The 16,976-nt window shown below is 44.1% G+C and overlaps 1 protein-coding gene across 3 annotated transcripts in view; it reads left to right on the forward strand.

The window, feature by feature from the left end:
* LOC139273772 (zinc finger protein 3-like) overlaps positions 1 to 16,976 on the forward strand; it is a 101,350-nt gene that overhangs the window by 26,164 nt on the left and 58,210 nt on the right. For all 3 annotated transcript variants that reach the window (XR_011595344.1, XM_070890845.1, XM_070890846.1), the window contains exon 3: positions 16,844 to 16,931. The gene's annotated coding sequence lies outside the window, so the exon portion shown is untranslated. The remainder of the gene's footprint in view (positions 1 to 16,843; positions 16,932 to 16,976) is intronic.

The raw sequence follows: 16,976 nt of genomic DNA on the forward strand, positions 1-16,976 counted from the left end.
TGTCTGTCTCTCTCTCCTCCTAAACTGAGGGACATTTAACAGTGATCTATCCATCCCATCCTCATCACCCAGAGATGGCTATCAGAGTGAGCGGCAGAGAGACAGGCATAGTATCAGTCTTAAACACCCTAACTGTCTGCATATTAGGGTCAATACTAGTATCACACATTCATGTATAACACCAGTGGGGGGAGAGAGACACACACATTATCAGTCTTACACTTGGCATCAGTGTCTCCATATTACGCTCAGTAACAGTGCCACACTGTCATGTGTAGCACCAGAGAGAGAAACAGTGTCTGACATATCAAGAAAGACTGGATCAACTGGGCTTGTATTCACTGGAATTCAGAAGATTGAGAGGGGATCTCCTAGAAACGTTTAAAATTCTGACGGGTTTAGACAGGTTAGATGCAGGAAGAATGTTCCCAATGTTGGGGAAGTCCAGAACCAGGGGTTACAGTCTAAGGATAAGGGGTAAGCCATTTAGGACCGAGATGAGGAGAAACTTCTTCACCCAGAGAGTGGTGAACCTGTGGAATTCTCTACCACAGAAAGTTGTTGAGGCCAATTCACTAAATATATTCAAAAAAGAGTTAGATGTAGTCCTTACTACTCGGGGGATCAAGGGGTATGGCGAGAAAACAGGAATGGGGTACTGAAGTTGCATGTTCAGTCATGAACTCATTGAATGGCGGTGCAGGCTTGAAGGGCCGAATGGCCTACTCCTGCACCTATTTTCTATGTTTCTATGTGCCAGTGTTGTACTCACAAGTGTGTCCACATCACGTGAAATAACAGTATCCCGCCTTCACAAACAGTACGAGCGCGAGAGAGAGCCATGCACAGTATCAGTTCCAGACTGACCTGTGAAGTCTGCTTTTATCCTTGTGGGGGACAGAAGTTAAAGTCTCTCTCTGATATTGTACCACAGACAGACACACTATTAATCCCACACTGCGGGACAGTGTCAGAGAATGAGAGAAACAACGTCCCACATTTAACCCTCGCTTGCCTGTTGTACTCTCTGTAATCTTGCAGCTCAGGGCCGTTCGGTATTACTCTCAGTGACCGAGTGTTTCACTATGATTAAATTTACAGCACGGAAGGAGGCCATTCGGCCCATCATGTCCGTGCTTGCTGACAGAGCTTTCCAGCCTGATCCCACTTTCCAGCTCTTGGATCGTAGACTTGTAGGTTACGGCACTTCAAGTGCATATCCAAGTACTTTTTAAATGCTATGAGGGTTTCTGCCTCTACTACCCTTTCAGCCAGTGAGTTTCAGACCCCCACCAACCTTGGTGAAAATATTTCTCCTCAAATCCCTAATAAATCTCCTACCACTTACTTTAAATCTATGCCCCTTGAGGGAAATAGGTCCTTCCTATCTGCTCTATCTAGGCCCCTCATAATTTTATACACCTCAATTAGGTCTCCTAAGCCTTCTCTGTTCCAAAGAAAACAACCCCAGCCTATCCCAATCTTTCCTCATAGCTAAAATTCTCCAGTCCAGGCAACATCCTCGTAAATTTCCTCTACCCTCTCTGGGGCAGTCACATCTTTCCTGTACTGTGGTGACCAGAACTGCACGCAGCACTCTTAACTGTGGCCTAAGTAGTTTTTTACATAGTTCAAGCATAACCTCCCTAATCTTCTATTCTATGCCTCGGCTAATAAAGGCAAGTATCCCGTATGCCTTCTTCACCACCTTATCTACCTGTCCTGCTACCTTCTGGAATCTGTGGACATGCACTCCAAGGTCCCTTTGTCCCTCTCCACTTCTCAGTGTCCTACCATTTATTATGTATTCCATTTCCTTGTTAGCCCTCCCCAAATGCATTACCTCACACTTCTCCGGATTGAGTTCCATTTGGCACTGTTCTGCCCACCTGACCAGTCCATTGATACCTTCCTGCAGTCTACCGCTTCTTCATTATCAAGCACAGGGCCAATTTTTGTATCCTCTGCAAACTTCTTAATCATACTTTCTACATTCAAGTCCAAATCATTGATTATATATATATCATATATATATATATCACAAAAAGCAAGGGACCAGCTACTGAGCCCTGCAGAAGCCCACTGGAAACTGCCCTGGGAGGGTGTAGAAGGACATTTCCTCTATATATCTAAGCCAGGCTGTAGTTGGCCTGGGAGTGTTTGATGGGGAGTATAACGGGAGCTTTACTCTATATATGTAGAGGGAACTTAATTCTGTACCTTGCCCGTGCTATATATGACCTGGGAATGTTTGATGGGACAGTGCAGAGGGAGCATTACTCTGTCACTAACCCGTGTTGTCTATGCCCTGGGAGTGATTGATGGGTCAGTGTGGAAGGAGTTTTACTCTGTATCTAATCCGTGCTGTACTACATGTCTTATTACATTAATATACTTGCCGAATTGGCATATAATGAATTTCAACACTGATAAATGAGGTATTGCATTTTGGTAACAGAAATAAGGAGGTCACATATTAGTTGGAAAACCAGAATCTAAATAGGGCAGAAGAGCAAAGTGATCTCGGAATACAAATGCAAAAATCACCAAAAGTAGCGACGTAGGTTAATAAGGCCGTTAAAAAGGAGCAAACCAAGCACTCGGGTTTATTTCCAGGGGGATTGAATTGAAAAGTAGCTAAGTTATGCTGAACTTGTATCGAACCTCGGTTAGACCACATTTGGAGTACTGTGTACAATTGTGATCTCCATATTATAAAAAGGATATAGAGGGATTGGCGAGAGTGGAATTTAGATTTACAATTATGATACCAGAAATGCGAGGTTATGCCTATTAGGAAATGATGAACAGGCTGAGTCTCTTCCTCTTGAAAAGAGAATGTGACTTTTTTTTAATTCGTTCATGGGATGTGGGCCTTGCTGGCAAGGCCAGCATTTATTACCCATCTCTTAATTGCCCTTGAGAAGATGGTCGTGAGCCACCTTCTTGAACCGCTGCAGTCCGTGTGGTGGAGCGGCGAGGGATATCACCGAGGCCCAGGAGAGGCGTGAGTTTAGGCCCCAGTGGCAGCAAGGGCCGTCCACACTGCGACATATGTGCGCATTAGGTCCGTGCAGCAGAGCTGGTCTCCAGTCGTTTTGGTTAATCCTTGCCACTGGACCAAGACCTGGCTCTGTCAAGCCCGTGTGGTGGCTGGTGTGCAATGGTCACCACATGTTAAAAAAAATCCACGCGCCGGCATCTTCCACCCTTCAACATGTAGTACGGGACCTGGAATTTTAGGTCCTTCATTGAAACACCTGTGAACTTTTTGACATGGAAGCAAGTCATCCTCGATTCGAGGGACTGCCTATGATGATGATGATGATGAGGGAGGAAGTGCCAGGATTTTGACCCAGCGACGAAGGAATGGTGATATTCTTACATATCAGGATGATGTGTGACTTGGAGGGGAACGTGCTGGTGGTGGTGTTCCCATGTGCTTGCTGCCCTTGTCCTTCTAGATGGTAGAGGTCGAGGGTTTGGGAGGGGCTGCCGAAGAAGCACTCTCATATCTCCACCTGTTTCTTTCTCAATTTCTCTCTCTCCCCCCACCTTGTTCTCTCTCTCTCTAATTCACATTTGCTCTATTAAGAACATAAGAAATAGGAGCAGGAGTAGGCCATTTTGCCCCTCGAGCCTGCTCCGCCATTCAATAAGAGCTCGACCTCTCTCATTTCTCTCTGCCTCACTGTCTCTCACTCTTTCCACCTTTCTAATCTCTGCTTCTCTGTCCCTCTTTCTGCTATGCTCTCAGTCTACCTCTCTCTGCCTCTTTCACCCATCTCTCTTCTCTCTACCTCATTCTCTTCTCTCTTGCCATCCCGGCCAATACCTTCTCTTCCTTTCCTCTCTTTCTCTGCCTCATTCTGTCTCTCCCACTCCCCCTTTTGGATTTAAGTCTCTCTCTGTCTTACTTACTTTGCTGTCTGTTTGATCTCACTCTATACAGCTCTCTCTCCCTTCTGTGTCAATCTTCCTCTCACTCATTCGCTCTCTCTCCCTTCGTGCGAATTGGAAGGTACCAAATATAACCTCACTATTTAAGAAAGGAGGGGAGAGAAAACAAAGAACCACAGACCAGTTAGCCTGACATCAGTAGTAAGAAAAATGCTAGAATCTATTATAAGGATGTGGTAACAGGGCACTATTAAAAATAATAATAGGATTGGGCAGAGTCAATACGGATTTATAAAACTGAAATCATGTTTGACAAATCTGTTAGTGTGTTTTGAGGTGGTAATTAGCAGAATAGATAAGGGGGGTACCAGTGGATATGGTGTATTTGGATTTTCAGAAGGCATTCGATAAGAGATAATTAAACAAAATTAGAGCTCATAGGATTGGGGGTAATATACTCACATGGATTGAGGATTGGTTCTCAAAGCATAAAATAGTAGAGGACAATATAAGCTTAAACCAGAGTGAGTAATAGAATAGGTTAGATTGTAATGTGTGATGTTTATACCTATAATTATGAAACTATAAGAAATAACAACCAACAGCAGGCAGGGGAGTTTAAGGATAATGGGAAAATTACTGAAGAAAAGTAACTGCTGGGAACCAGGGAAAGTGTCCTTGTAAATCACAGATTAGAGAAGTTCCAGCTGTCTTTTCCCAGCTTCCTGCCCAAACCCAGCAGAGAAGACAAAGAAGAGTCAGGTGCCAGAGGTGGATCACTGCAGGGTATAAAAGTGAGGGGAGACTGATGTAAGGGGGTAATCGGGACTGGAGACACTGGAGATCAAGCTCAGGGTGCCCGAGGTTCCATCCAGCGGGCTGACCTTGTGTCATTTACTGTGGACACGAGCATGGATTAAGGATTGGTTAACGGACAGAAAACAGAGTAGGAATAAACGGGTAATTTTTGGGTTGGCAGGCTGTAACTCGTGGAGTGATACCGTAAGCATCAGGGCTTGGGCCCCAGCTATTCACAATCTATATCAATGATTTGGATGATATCCACATTTGCTGATGATACAAAGCTAGGTGGGAATGTAAGTTGTGAGGATGATACAAAATGCAAAGAAACTTCAAAGGGCTAAGTGAGTGGGTAAGAAGATGGAAAATGGAATATAATGTGAAGTTATCCACTTTGGTAGGAAAAATAGAAAAGCAGAGTAGTTTGTAAATGCTGACAAATTGGAAAATGCTGTTGTTCAGAGAGTCCTGGGTGTCCATTTATATGAATCACTGAAAATTAACCTGCAGGTACAGGAAGCAATTAAAGAAAATGGTTTGTTGACCTTTATTATAAGAGGATTTGAATATAAGAGTAAAGATGTCTGACTGCAATTACATACTGCCCTGGTGAGACCACATTTGGAGTATGTGTACAGTTTTGGTCTCCTTGCCTAAGAAAGGACATACTTGCCATTGAGAAACGAAGGTTCACCAGACTGATTCCTGGGGTAGTAGGACTGTCCTATGAGGAGAGATTGAGTAGACGAGGTCTATATTCTCTGTAGTTTAGAAGAATGAAAGGTGATCTAATTGAAACATGCACAATCCTTACAGGGCTTGACAGGGTTGATGCAGGAAGGATATTTTCTCTGGCTGGGAGTCTAGAACCAGGAGTCACAGTCTCAGAATAAGTGGTCGGCCATTTAGGACTGAGATGAAAATAAATAGGGTGGTGAATCTTTGGAAGTCTCTACCCCAAAGGGCTATGGATGCTCAATCTTTGAGCATATTCAAGACAGAAGTTGATACACTTTTTTGAATATTAAGGGATGAAGGAATATGAGGAAAGTGGAGTTGAGGTAGAAGATCAGCTATGATATTGAATGGCGGATCAGGCTCGAGGGGTCGAATGGCCTGCTCCTATTTCTTGTGTTCTTATAACGCAACATAAGTGGATTGGAGTCACTGTTAATCTAGTGGAAAACTTGCTTTAGGTTCTAACCTCTGCTGCACCTCTGACACAGTTGACTACTCCATCCTCCTCCAACACCTCTCCACCAGTGTCCAGCTCGGTGGGACTGCACTCGCCTGGTTCCATTCTTACCTATCTAATCGTAGACAGAAAATATCGTGCAATGGCTTCTCTTCCCACTCCTGCATTGTTACCTCTGGTGTCCTTGTTTCCCTCTTATTTCTCATCTATATGCTGCCCCTTGGCGATATCATCTAAAAACCCGGAGTCAGTTTCTACATGTACACTGACGACACCCAGCTCCACCTCTCCCCCACTTGTCTCGACCCATGCTTGGTATCTAAATTGTCAGATTGCTTGTCCAACATCCAGTACTGGATGAGCAGAAATTTTCTCCAATTAAATATTGGGAAGACCGAAGCCAATATCTTTGGTCCCTGCCATAAATTGCGGTCCCTAACCACAGACTCCATCCCTCTCCCTAGCATCAATCTGAGGGAGAACAAGATTGCTCACAACCTAGGTGTCATATTTGACCCTGAAATGAGTTTCCAGCCACATATCCGTGGCATAACTGAAACCGCCTTTTTCCACCTCCGTAACATTACCCACCTCCGCCCCTGCCTCAGCTCTTGTGCTGCTGAAACCCTCACTCATGCCTTTGTTACCTCTAGACTTGACTACTCCAATTCACTCCTGGCCGGTCTCCCACATTCCTCACTACGTAAACTTGAAGTCATCCAAATCTCAGCAGCCCATGTACTAACCCGCATCAAGTCAAGATCACCCGTCACTCCTGTGCTTTCTGACCTACATTGGCTCCCAGTTAAACAAAGCCTCGATTTCAAAATTCTCATCCTTGTTTACAAATCATTCCGTGGTCTTGCTCCTCCCTATCTCTGTAATCTTTTTCTGCCTCACAACCCCACAAGATGTCTTGCTCCTCAAATTCTGGCCTCTTGAACATCCCTCATTATAACTGCTCAACCACCATTTTCCAATCCTCTCTGGCTTTAGATATGGTGCTGGAGGACTACTAATGTGGTACTTTTGTTTAAGAAGGGAGAAAGGGATAGACCGAGTAATTACAAACCAGTCAGCCCAACCTCAGTGGTGGGAAAATTATTGGAAAAAATCCTGAAGGACAGGATAAATCTTCACTTAGAAAGACACAGATTAATCAAGGACAGTCAGCACGGATTTGTTAAGGGAAGGTCGTGTCTAACTAACTTGATTGAATTTTTCGAGGAGGTAATAGGGTTGCTAAGGGCCAAGCATATGATGTTGAGTATATATCTTTTAGCAAAGCTTTTGATAAGGTCCCACATGGCAGACTGGTCACAAAAGTAAAAACCCATGGGATCCAGGGCAAAGTGGTAAGTTGGATCCAAAATTGGCTCAGAGGCAGGACGCAAAGGGTAATGGTTGATGGATGTTTTTGTGACTGGAAGGATGTTACCAGTGGGGTTCCGCAGGGCTCAGTACCAGGTCCCTTGCTTTTTGTGATATTCGTTAATGATCTAGACTTGACTATCGGGGGTATGATTAGGAAGTTTGCAGATGATACTAAAATCGGCTGTGTGTTTGATAATGAAGAAAGCTGCGGGCTGCAGGAAGATATCAATCAACTGGTCAAAACACTGGCAAATGGAATTTAATCCAGAGAGGTGTGAGGAAATGCATGTGGGGAGGGCTGACAAGGAAAGGGAATACACATTAAATGGTAGGACACTGAGAAGTGTAGAGGAACAAAGAGACCTTGGAATGCATGTCTCAGTACAGGTAGATAAGGTGGTTAAGAATGCGTACGGAATGCTTGCCTTTATTCGCTAAAGCACAGAATACAAGAGCAGGGGTTTATACTTGAACTGTTTTTTAAAAAAAAACCTGGTTAGGCCACAGCTGGAGCACTGCATGCAGTTCTGGTCACAGTATTACAGGAAGGACGTGATTGCACCGGAGAGGGTACAATGGAGATTTACGAGGATGTTGCTGGGAGTGGAGAATCTTAGCTATGAGGACAGATTGGATAGGCTGGATTTGTTTTCATTGGAACAGAGACTGAGAGGAGACCTCATTGAGGTGTATAAAATTATGAGGGGCCTAGATATAGTGGATAGAAAGGGTCTAGTTCCATTAGCAGGGTGGTCAACAACCCGGGGGCATAAATTTAAAGTAATTGGTAGAAGGTTTGGAGGGGATTTGAGGGGAAATTTCTTCACGCAGAGTGTTGTGGGAGTCTGGAACTCTGCCTGAAAGGGTGGAAGAGCCAGAAACCCTCACCACATTAAAAAAAAAGTACTTGGATGTGCACTTGAAGTGTCATAACCTGCAGGGTTATGGACCTAGAGCTGAAAAGTGGGATTAGGCTGGATAGCCTCTTGTTGGCTGGCATGGAAACGATGGGCCAAAATGTGCTTCCGTGCTGTAAACTTCTATGATTATATTTCCAATATAAATAGCTGTGACGTGGTGCATTTTGGTAGGTGGAATAAGGAGGCCACGTACTCAGTGTCAGCTGTGGCTCAGTGAGTAGCACTCTCACCTGAGTTATAAAATTGTGGGTTCAATTCCCACACCAGGGATTTGAGCACAAAACCTCGGCTGACAATCCGGTGCAGTGCTGAGGGAGTGCTGTCTTTCAGAAGTGATAAACCGCAGCCCCGTCTGCTCCCTCAGGTGTATGTAAAAGGTCCCATAACACTATTTCGAGGAAGAGCAGAGAAGTTATTCCCAGTCTCCTGGCTAATATTTATCCTTCAACATTACAAAAACAGATTGTCTGGTCGTTATCCCTAGAGGATGAGACTGAGGAATTAATAATGGAGAACAGGGAAATCGCAGAGACATTGAACAAATATTTTGTATCGGAAAACATCCCAATAGTGGATAATCAAAGGGCTATAGGGAGGGAGGAACTCAATACAATCACTATCACTAATGAAGTAGTGCTCAATAAAATAATGGGACTAAAGGTGGACAAGTCCCCAGGACCTGATGTCTTACATCCTGGGGTCTTAAAAGAGGTGACTGCAGAGATAGTGGATGCATTGTTTGTAATCTACCAACATTCCCTGGATTCTGGGGTGGTCCCAGTAGATTGGAAAACCGCAACTGTAATGCCCCTATTTAAAAAAAGAGACAGACAAAAAGCAGGAAACTATAGACCAGTTAGCCTAACATCTGTCGTTGGGAAAATGCTCGAGTCCATTATTCAGGAAGCAGTAGTGGGATATTTGGTAAAGCATAATTCAATCAAACAGAGTCAGCATGGTTTTATGAAAGGAAAATCATGTTTGACAAATTTGCTGGAATTCTTTGAGGATGTAACGAGCAGGTTGGATAAGGGGGAAGCAGTGGATGTGGTTTATTTGGATTTCCAGAAGGCATTCGATAAGGTGCCAGATAAAAGATTACTGCACAAGATAAATGTTCACTGGATAGGGGGTAATATATTAGCATGGAAAGAGGATTAGCTAATTAACAGAAAACAGAGGGTCGGGATAAATGGATCATTTTCCGGTTGGCAAACAGTGACTAGTGAGGTGCCACAGGAATTGGTGCTAGGTCCTCAACTATTTACAATCTATATTAATGACTTGGATAAAGGGACCGAGTGTAAGGTAGCCAAGTTTGCTGATGATACATAGATGGATGGGAAAGCAAATTGTGAGGAGAACACAAAAAATCTGCAGAGGGATATAGACAGGCTAAGTGAATGGGCATAAAATCTGGCAGATGGAGTATAATGTGGGAAAATGTGAGGTTATCCACTTTGGCAGTAAAAATAGAAAAGGAAATTACAATTTAAATGGAGAAAAATTGCAAAGTGTTACAGTACAGAGGGACCTGGGGGTCCTTGTGCATGAAACACAAAATGTTAACATGCATGTACAGCCAGTAATCGGGAAGTCTAATGAAATGTTGGCCTTTATTACAAGGGGGATAGAGTATAAAAGCAGAGAAGTCCTGCTCCAACTGTACAGGGTATTGATGAGGCCACACCTGGAGTACTGCGTACAGTTTTGGTCTCCGTATTTAAGTAAGGATATACTTGCATTGGAGGAAGTTCAGAGAAGGTACACTAGGTTGATTCTGGAGATGAGAGATTGACTTATGAAGATAGGTTGGGCCTATACTCATTGGAGTTCAGAAGAATGAGAGGTGATCTTATTGAAACATATAAGATAATGAGGGGGCTCGACAAGGTGGATGCAGAGAGGATATTTCCACTCATTGAGGAAATTAAAACTAGGGGACATAGTCTTAGAATAAAGGGCCGCCCATTTAAAACTGAGGTGAGAAATTTCTTCTCTGAGGGTTATAAATCTATGGAATTCTCTGCCCCAGTGAGCTGTGGAGGTTGGGTCTTTGAATATATTTAAGGCGGAGATAGACAGATTTTTGAGTGATAAGGGAATACAAGGTGATAGGGAGTTGGCAGGGAAGTGGAACTGAGTCCATGATCAGATCAACCATGATCTTATTAAATGGTCCTCTCCTGCTCCTATTTCTTATGTTCTTATCACATTGCTGTTTGTGGGAGCTTGTTGTGTGCAAATTGGCTGTTGCATTTCCCACATTCCAACAGTGTCTACACTCCAAAAGTACTTCATTTGCTTTAAAGCGTTTTGAAATGTTTGGTGGTCGTGAAAGGTGCAATATAAATGCAAGTCTCCCATTTTTGGAAAAAAAGGGTCTAAATGCTGTTGAGGAGCAAAGAGAGCTTGGGCAGGGGGGGCAATTATTTGGGCTGGAGGACCACTTAACAAAGTTTTGGTGAGCTGTTGAGTGCCGCCCACCAATATTCCATCAATTGCTGGGTCCCACGCAGACCGATCCCCAGCTCCTGCCACTGGAAGAGACACTGCGCATGTGCAGCTGCATCGTGCCCGGCTGTGCAGCAAATTTAAAGGGACCGTGCGCAAAAATTTTAGAACATTGCATAAACATAAATTCATGTAGTAGTCATGCTATCTTACATACACAACATGTATCTGATACTGCTTAGAAATGAATCAAAGATAAAAGTTGAAAATGTTGTGGTATCTTCTGGTCTCTGTAAATCAGTGCTGTGAAATAGAACTGTACCCTCTTCAGAGTCTGTGTCAGCATCAATGTCCCACCTCAGTCATCATTATGTCCCTCTGCAAAGATTACTAATGCCATCCCAATTGGTGCGAGATGAGAACTCCCCTGCCATTGTACCGGGAGAGGAAAGATGCAGCACCAGTCACCCTCTTCGGTAAAAGATTTGTGGAGATGAGCAGCCATGACTCCGCTCTAAATTGGATAGGGCATATTCTAGTACGCACTGCATTCTGGGTACCGACATCTGCCATTGGAGTCTAGAATTACGGAACGGATCCTGTTAAGATCGGGCCAGAGAGAATCGCTTTGGCGATTTATTAATTTGAATTTATTACTATGTTTTTTCCTTGTCTGCAGTTCGGTTCTATCACTGACTCATGAGAAGTGAAAGTGGAAAGACGAATAAACAGCTCGAGCTCCGGCTCGCGTTCGATTTCTGTCCCATCCAGCGGGCCGGTTAGAATGTCTTGGCAGGCCGAATATGGTCCATGGGCCATATTTTGCCCACCAGTGATCTAGGGGGACAGATGCACAAATCATTAAAAGCAATGGAAATGTAAATAAAGCACTGGGTCTCATTTCTCGAGTAAGATAATTGCAAAGCAGAGAAGTTTTGTGAAACGTATATAGAACCTTGTTTAGACCACACTTGGAATACTGTGTTCAGTTTTGGTCTCCATATTATGAAAAAGATATACAGGCACTGTGGCTGTTGCAAAAAAGATTTTCAAGGATGACACCAGAAGTGAGAGGTTATAAGTATCCAGAATGGCTGAATATGCTGGGGCTCTTTCTCTAGAAAAGAGAAGGCTTATAGAGATCTTTATAATTATGTAGCTGTTTGTTGGGGTCGATGTAGAGAAGATGTTATCACTTGTGGGGAGTCCAAAACTAGGGACATAAATATAAGATAGTCACTAATAAATCCAATAAGGAATTCAGGAGAAACCTCTTTACCCAGAGAGTGGTTAGAATGTAGAGCTTGCTAGCACATGGAGTTAAGGTGAATAGCTGAGCGCCTTTAAGGGGAAGCTAGATACGTACATGAGGGAGAAAGGAATAGAAGGATATGATAGGGTGAGGTGAACTAAGGTGAGAGAATGCTTGTGTGTATAAACAGAGTCATGAACATGTTGGGCCGAATGGCCTGTTTCTGTGCAGTAAATACTATGTAATTCTGTAGTGAATTCTGAAAAGACATGGTACAGCACTCGAAACAATCTTCAGCAATGGGCTGGGTGTCACAGAGGGTCAAAACGCTGAGCTTTCACTCCTACCAATCTGAAGGACTTGTGTAAAATGAATGTGGGGAGTTCAAACACAGTCCTTGGTGAGAGGTCAGATTTGTACCAAACCAGGCCCAAAATCGGCTGACGGACTGATGAACAAGTGCCTTTAAAAGTCTGCTTAAACCCTTTCAGTCCACCTACACCCTTAACCCATGTGTGTGTTTCAGCATGTCTGTGTGTGTGTGTGTGTGTGTTTGTCTTTGTGTGTCAATACACAGACACACAGAACCTAACCTAACAAAAATCAGTCAGTCTGAGTCTTGAACGTTTCAGTTGAGCTCCAGCTTTTTGGGGGAGAGATTTCCAGATTTCTACTAACCTTTGTGTGAAAAAGTGCCTCCTGGCCTCACCCCTGAACGGCCTAGCTTTAACTTTTAAGTTTATTCCCCTTGTTCTGGATCTCCCACCAGATGAAATAGTATCTCTCTATCATCTTAAACATGTCAATGATATCATCCTTCATTTTCTATCCTCAAGGAAGTAAAAGACTTGTCTATACCACCTGTCCTCATAAATTAACCCTTTTTGCCCCGGTATCAATCTGCTGAATCTGTGCTGCACCCCCGCCAAAGCTAATACATAATTCGTGAGGTCCAGAACTGAACACAATTCTCTCGATGGGCTCTTCCTTTGCATGGTTTATTTTGCGCGGATGCAATTCATCCAGTCCTGAGGATTTATCGTTTCTACGTTTTCCTAGTTTATAAATTCAGGAACAGAAATGGTTTGGAGTAGGGCTGGGGACAGAGTGACAGTAGTAATGCCAAGGTAATGTAGAGGGTGCTCAGTATTGTATGTGCCCTTGGAGTGCTTGATGGTGACACTGGAGATAAAGTGGAGGAACGAACATTGGAACAGGAACAGGCCATTCAGCTCCTCGAGCCTGTTCCCCTATTCAATGAGATCCTGGCTGATCTGCGACCTTACTCCATATACCCGCCTTTGACCAGATCCTTTAATACCTTTAGTTAACAAACAGCTATCAATCTCCAATTTAAAATTAACAACTGACCTAGCATCAATTGGTGTTTGAGGAAGCAAGTTCCAAACTTCTACCACCCATTATATATAAATGTGTTTCCTCATTTCACTGCTAAAAGTTCTGGCTCTAATTTTTAGACTATGCCCCGAGTCCGAGAATCCCCAACCAGCGGAAATAGTTTCTCTCGATCTACCCCATCTGTTCCGCTTAATATCTTAAACTTCGATCAGATCAGCCCTTAACCTAAATTCTAGTGAATACAGTCCTAATTTGTGTAATTTTTCCTCATACCTTAAACCTTGGAGTGAGTATCATTCTGGTAAATCTACGCTGCACTCGCTCCAAGGCCAATATAACCTTCCTAAGGCATGGTGCCCAGAACTGCTCTCAGTGCTCCAGGTGTTGGCTAACCAGGGCTTTGTATAGCTGCAGCATAACTTCTACCCCCTAGTATTCTAGTGCTCGAGATGTAAAAGCCAGCATTCCATTAGCCTTTCTGATTATTTTCTGTACTTGTTCATGACATTTTAATGATCTATGTACCTCGACTCCCAAGTCTCTGTGGACCTCCATTGTTTTTAGCTTTCCACCATTTACAATGTACCCTCTTGTATCTTTTTTATGTCCAAAGTGTCTACATTGAAATCGATTTGACGCAGTTTTGCCCATTAACTTAATCTATCGCTATCCCTTTGTAATTTGATGCTTTCAACTACACTGCCTGCAATGCCGGCTATCTTTTGTGTCAGCGGCAAATTTCGATATATGTCTTTCTATGCCATCAACTAAGTCATTAATAAATACTGAGGATAGTTGAAGCCCCAAAATAGATCCCTGTGGGACACCACATCCTGCCAACTTGAGAACCAACCTTTGTCCCTACCCTCTGTCTCCTACAGCTCAGTCAATTTCCTAACCAGGTCAATAATTTGCAATGAATTCCTACTATCACCACATTCCTCCACCCTGCTTGTGATCCACTTATCTGTGATGTTACAAGACAAAAGCTAAATTCCAATCTGGTGATTATTTACCTTACTCACCGAATACCTACCAGTGAATTCGTACTATCACCAAATTAATCCACTCGGCTTGTGTGAACGATCCAGTGATGGATTCCCACCAGCCCGAGCTCTCTCTCTAAATCTACTGGGCCTTGTTTTTCATTATTTTTGACAGCCTGTGTCTGTTTTTGAAGCAGTTTGTGCATTTTGTGCATTTATCTGAAACTTTTGACTAATTGGCAATAGATTCGTACTGATCTGCTGAGTGTATTTCCAGAGGACACCAATGCCGCGAGGGAGCAGAGTTCATAGCCAGGTTAAAATAGAATAAACCCAAACTCACATTCCAGAGATTGACAGGTACAGAAAAAAACCTACACTCACAAATTAGAAACTGACAGGTACAGAGTAAAATGCACACTTTCACAACATAGACTGACAGGTACAGAATAAAACCTACACTCTCCCACCATAAACTGAGGATAAAAACCCACACTCGCATACTGGAAACTGACAGGTTCAGTAAAACCCGCACTCGCATCGCAGAGGCTGACAGGTACAGAATAAAACCCACACTCACAGAGCAGAGACTGACAGGTACAGAATAAAACCCACATTCCCATAGCAGAGACTGACAGGTACAGAATAAAACACACACCCAGTTATCAGAACAATAATATGCAGCAAGTAAAACCCATAGTCCCCTATCAGAAATGACAGGGGCACACTCACACACCAGAGACTGACGGAAAGAGTAAAACTCTTCAGGAAATCCCACTCCAGTGTCCGGCTCACTGAATCATTTTGTTGGTAATTCGGATTATAATTAAAATCCTCTCAATGTGGCCTATTTAATTAGAGATAAAATCAACTTATGAAACAATCCCATTTTTGCACATTTAATTTGTGACAAAAAGATGGTCTAAGCATGTGCTAAATACATGCTGCTCCTCCCCTCCCCACACAGTGTTTAAACCGACGGGAAGGGCCCAGACGAGCTCCGCTCCCCCAGCTCTGTCAGCGGCTGCCGTTTCCTCTGTGCTCGGCTGATGATCGTTGAACACATCAGGGAGCGGAGATATCCCGGGCCCGAGTAAGGGAGCAAACAGCAGCCTCCTTCCAGCAGCTCATCGCATTGGCACTGTGTCCGCAGATGGGCTTTGAGTCGGGGTAAGTTCAGCTTCAGTCGGGGGCTGTCTGTGAGGGGCAGAGTGCAGCAGGAACTAGTTTTGGAACATAGAGTGAGTGGGGGAAGGGAGAGGCCATTCTCGGGCTGTGTGTGTACGGTGTAAGGTAACAGAGAAAGTAAATCACCTCGCTCTTTCAAATCAGTGCTGCTTTCTTTCCCCAAATCAGTAGTGAATGTTCCTGATTCAGTTCCAATCTCACAGTGTCTGTTCTTGGACAGTGAACAGTGGAAACACAGCCTGACAGTGAGGATTTGAGGAGTGTCACAAAGTGCAGCTATTGCAGGCACCAGGAGAGGAGTGTGACAGGAGACATTTCAATAATCGGTTATTTTGTTTCGGTGCGTTGAATTCTCTAGAACCGTGTTGCTGGTGATCGAGAGATACATTGTCGCTCCCTCAGATACATCTGTGACATTCTGTTAACTGTACAGGCTCTCAGCTCTGTTTCATTAGACTGAAAACAATTGTTGTACAGCCCAGATACCTGTGGTTATAATCCAGGAAGCGATTCAGAATTGTACAGGTAGTTCCATGGAAGTGGGAGATATAAACCTGGACTGTGCCAATCGGGTGTTCCCATTCATGGACCAGTGCTGGGTTTGGGTTGTGTCTGGATGCTGATAACTTACTATAGAACCGTCTGATACAGCTGGTGTGGGGAATCTGATCACTCACCACACCTCCGCCACGACCGTCCCGCTCCTCTGCTCATGGTCGTGGCAGAGGTGTGGTGAGTGATCGAGGCGGAGGAGCATTGAAGGATCATGGCTGAGATTCGGTGGGTGATCGTGGCGGAGGTTCGGCGAATGTTTGGTGTGGATGTGCGGTGGGAGATCATGGCGGAGGTGCGGCGAGTGTTTTGTGGTGGAGGAGCGCTGAGAGATCGTGGCGGAGATGTGGCGAATGAGGGTACAGGGCCCAGAAGAGCCGATGGCCCAGGGGCAGCACAGGCCAGCCCACACTGGGTCTGTGCGCACTAGGTCCGTGCAGCCGAGCAGGTCTCCAGTCCTGGTCAATCCTTGCCACTGGATAAAGTCCTAGCTCTGTCAAGCCTGTGTGGTGGCTGATGTGCAACGGTCACCACACGTTAAAAAAAATCCACGCACAGACATCTTCCACCCTTTCAATTGGAGTTCAGGACTGGAATATCAGGTCCTTCATTGAAACATCTGTGAACTCACGTGGAAGCAATTCATCCTGGTTCGAGGGACCGCCTATGATGATGATGATGAGAGAATCTGAATGCCGCTGTATTGCAGTGAGGTCAGACAATGTCACTGTTTGTATCGCGCATTCCTTTCTCCAGATACTTTACTTTGTTATAAAAATACACATTAATTATAACTTTATTGTTATCGTCTACGGGCACCTGTCCATGACTTGTACCTAATATTTTTCTCATATTATTCTAGGAGCAAAATACTTCACCCCCAGGATAAATGTGATCTTTCCTCCACCTGGAACACAAGGAACAGTGCAGGCAGCTCCTTCTCACACACAGTAAGTACATTATCACTCACAGCGTGCAGAGATACAGAACTGACC

The sequence above is a fragment of the Pristiophorus japonicus genome, chromosome 9, assembly GCF_044704955.1.
Source record: "Pristiophorus japonicus isolate sPriJap1 chromosome 9, sPriJap1.hap1, whole genome shotgun sequence".
NCBI lineage: Eukaryota > Metazoa > Chordata > Chondrichthyes > Pristiophoridae > Pristiophorus > Pristiophorus japonicus.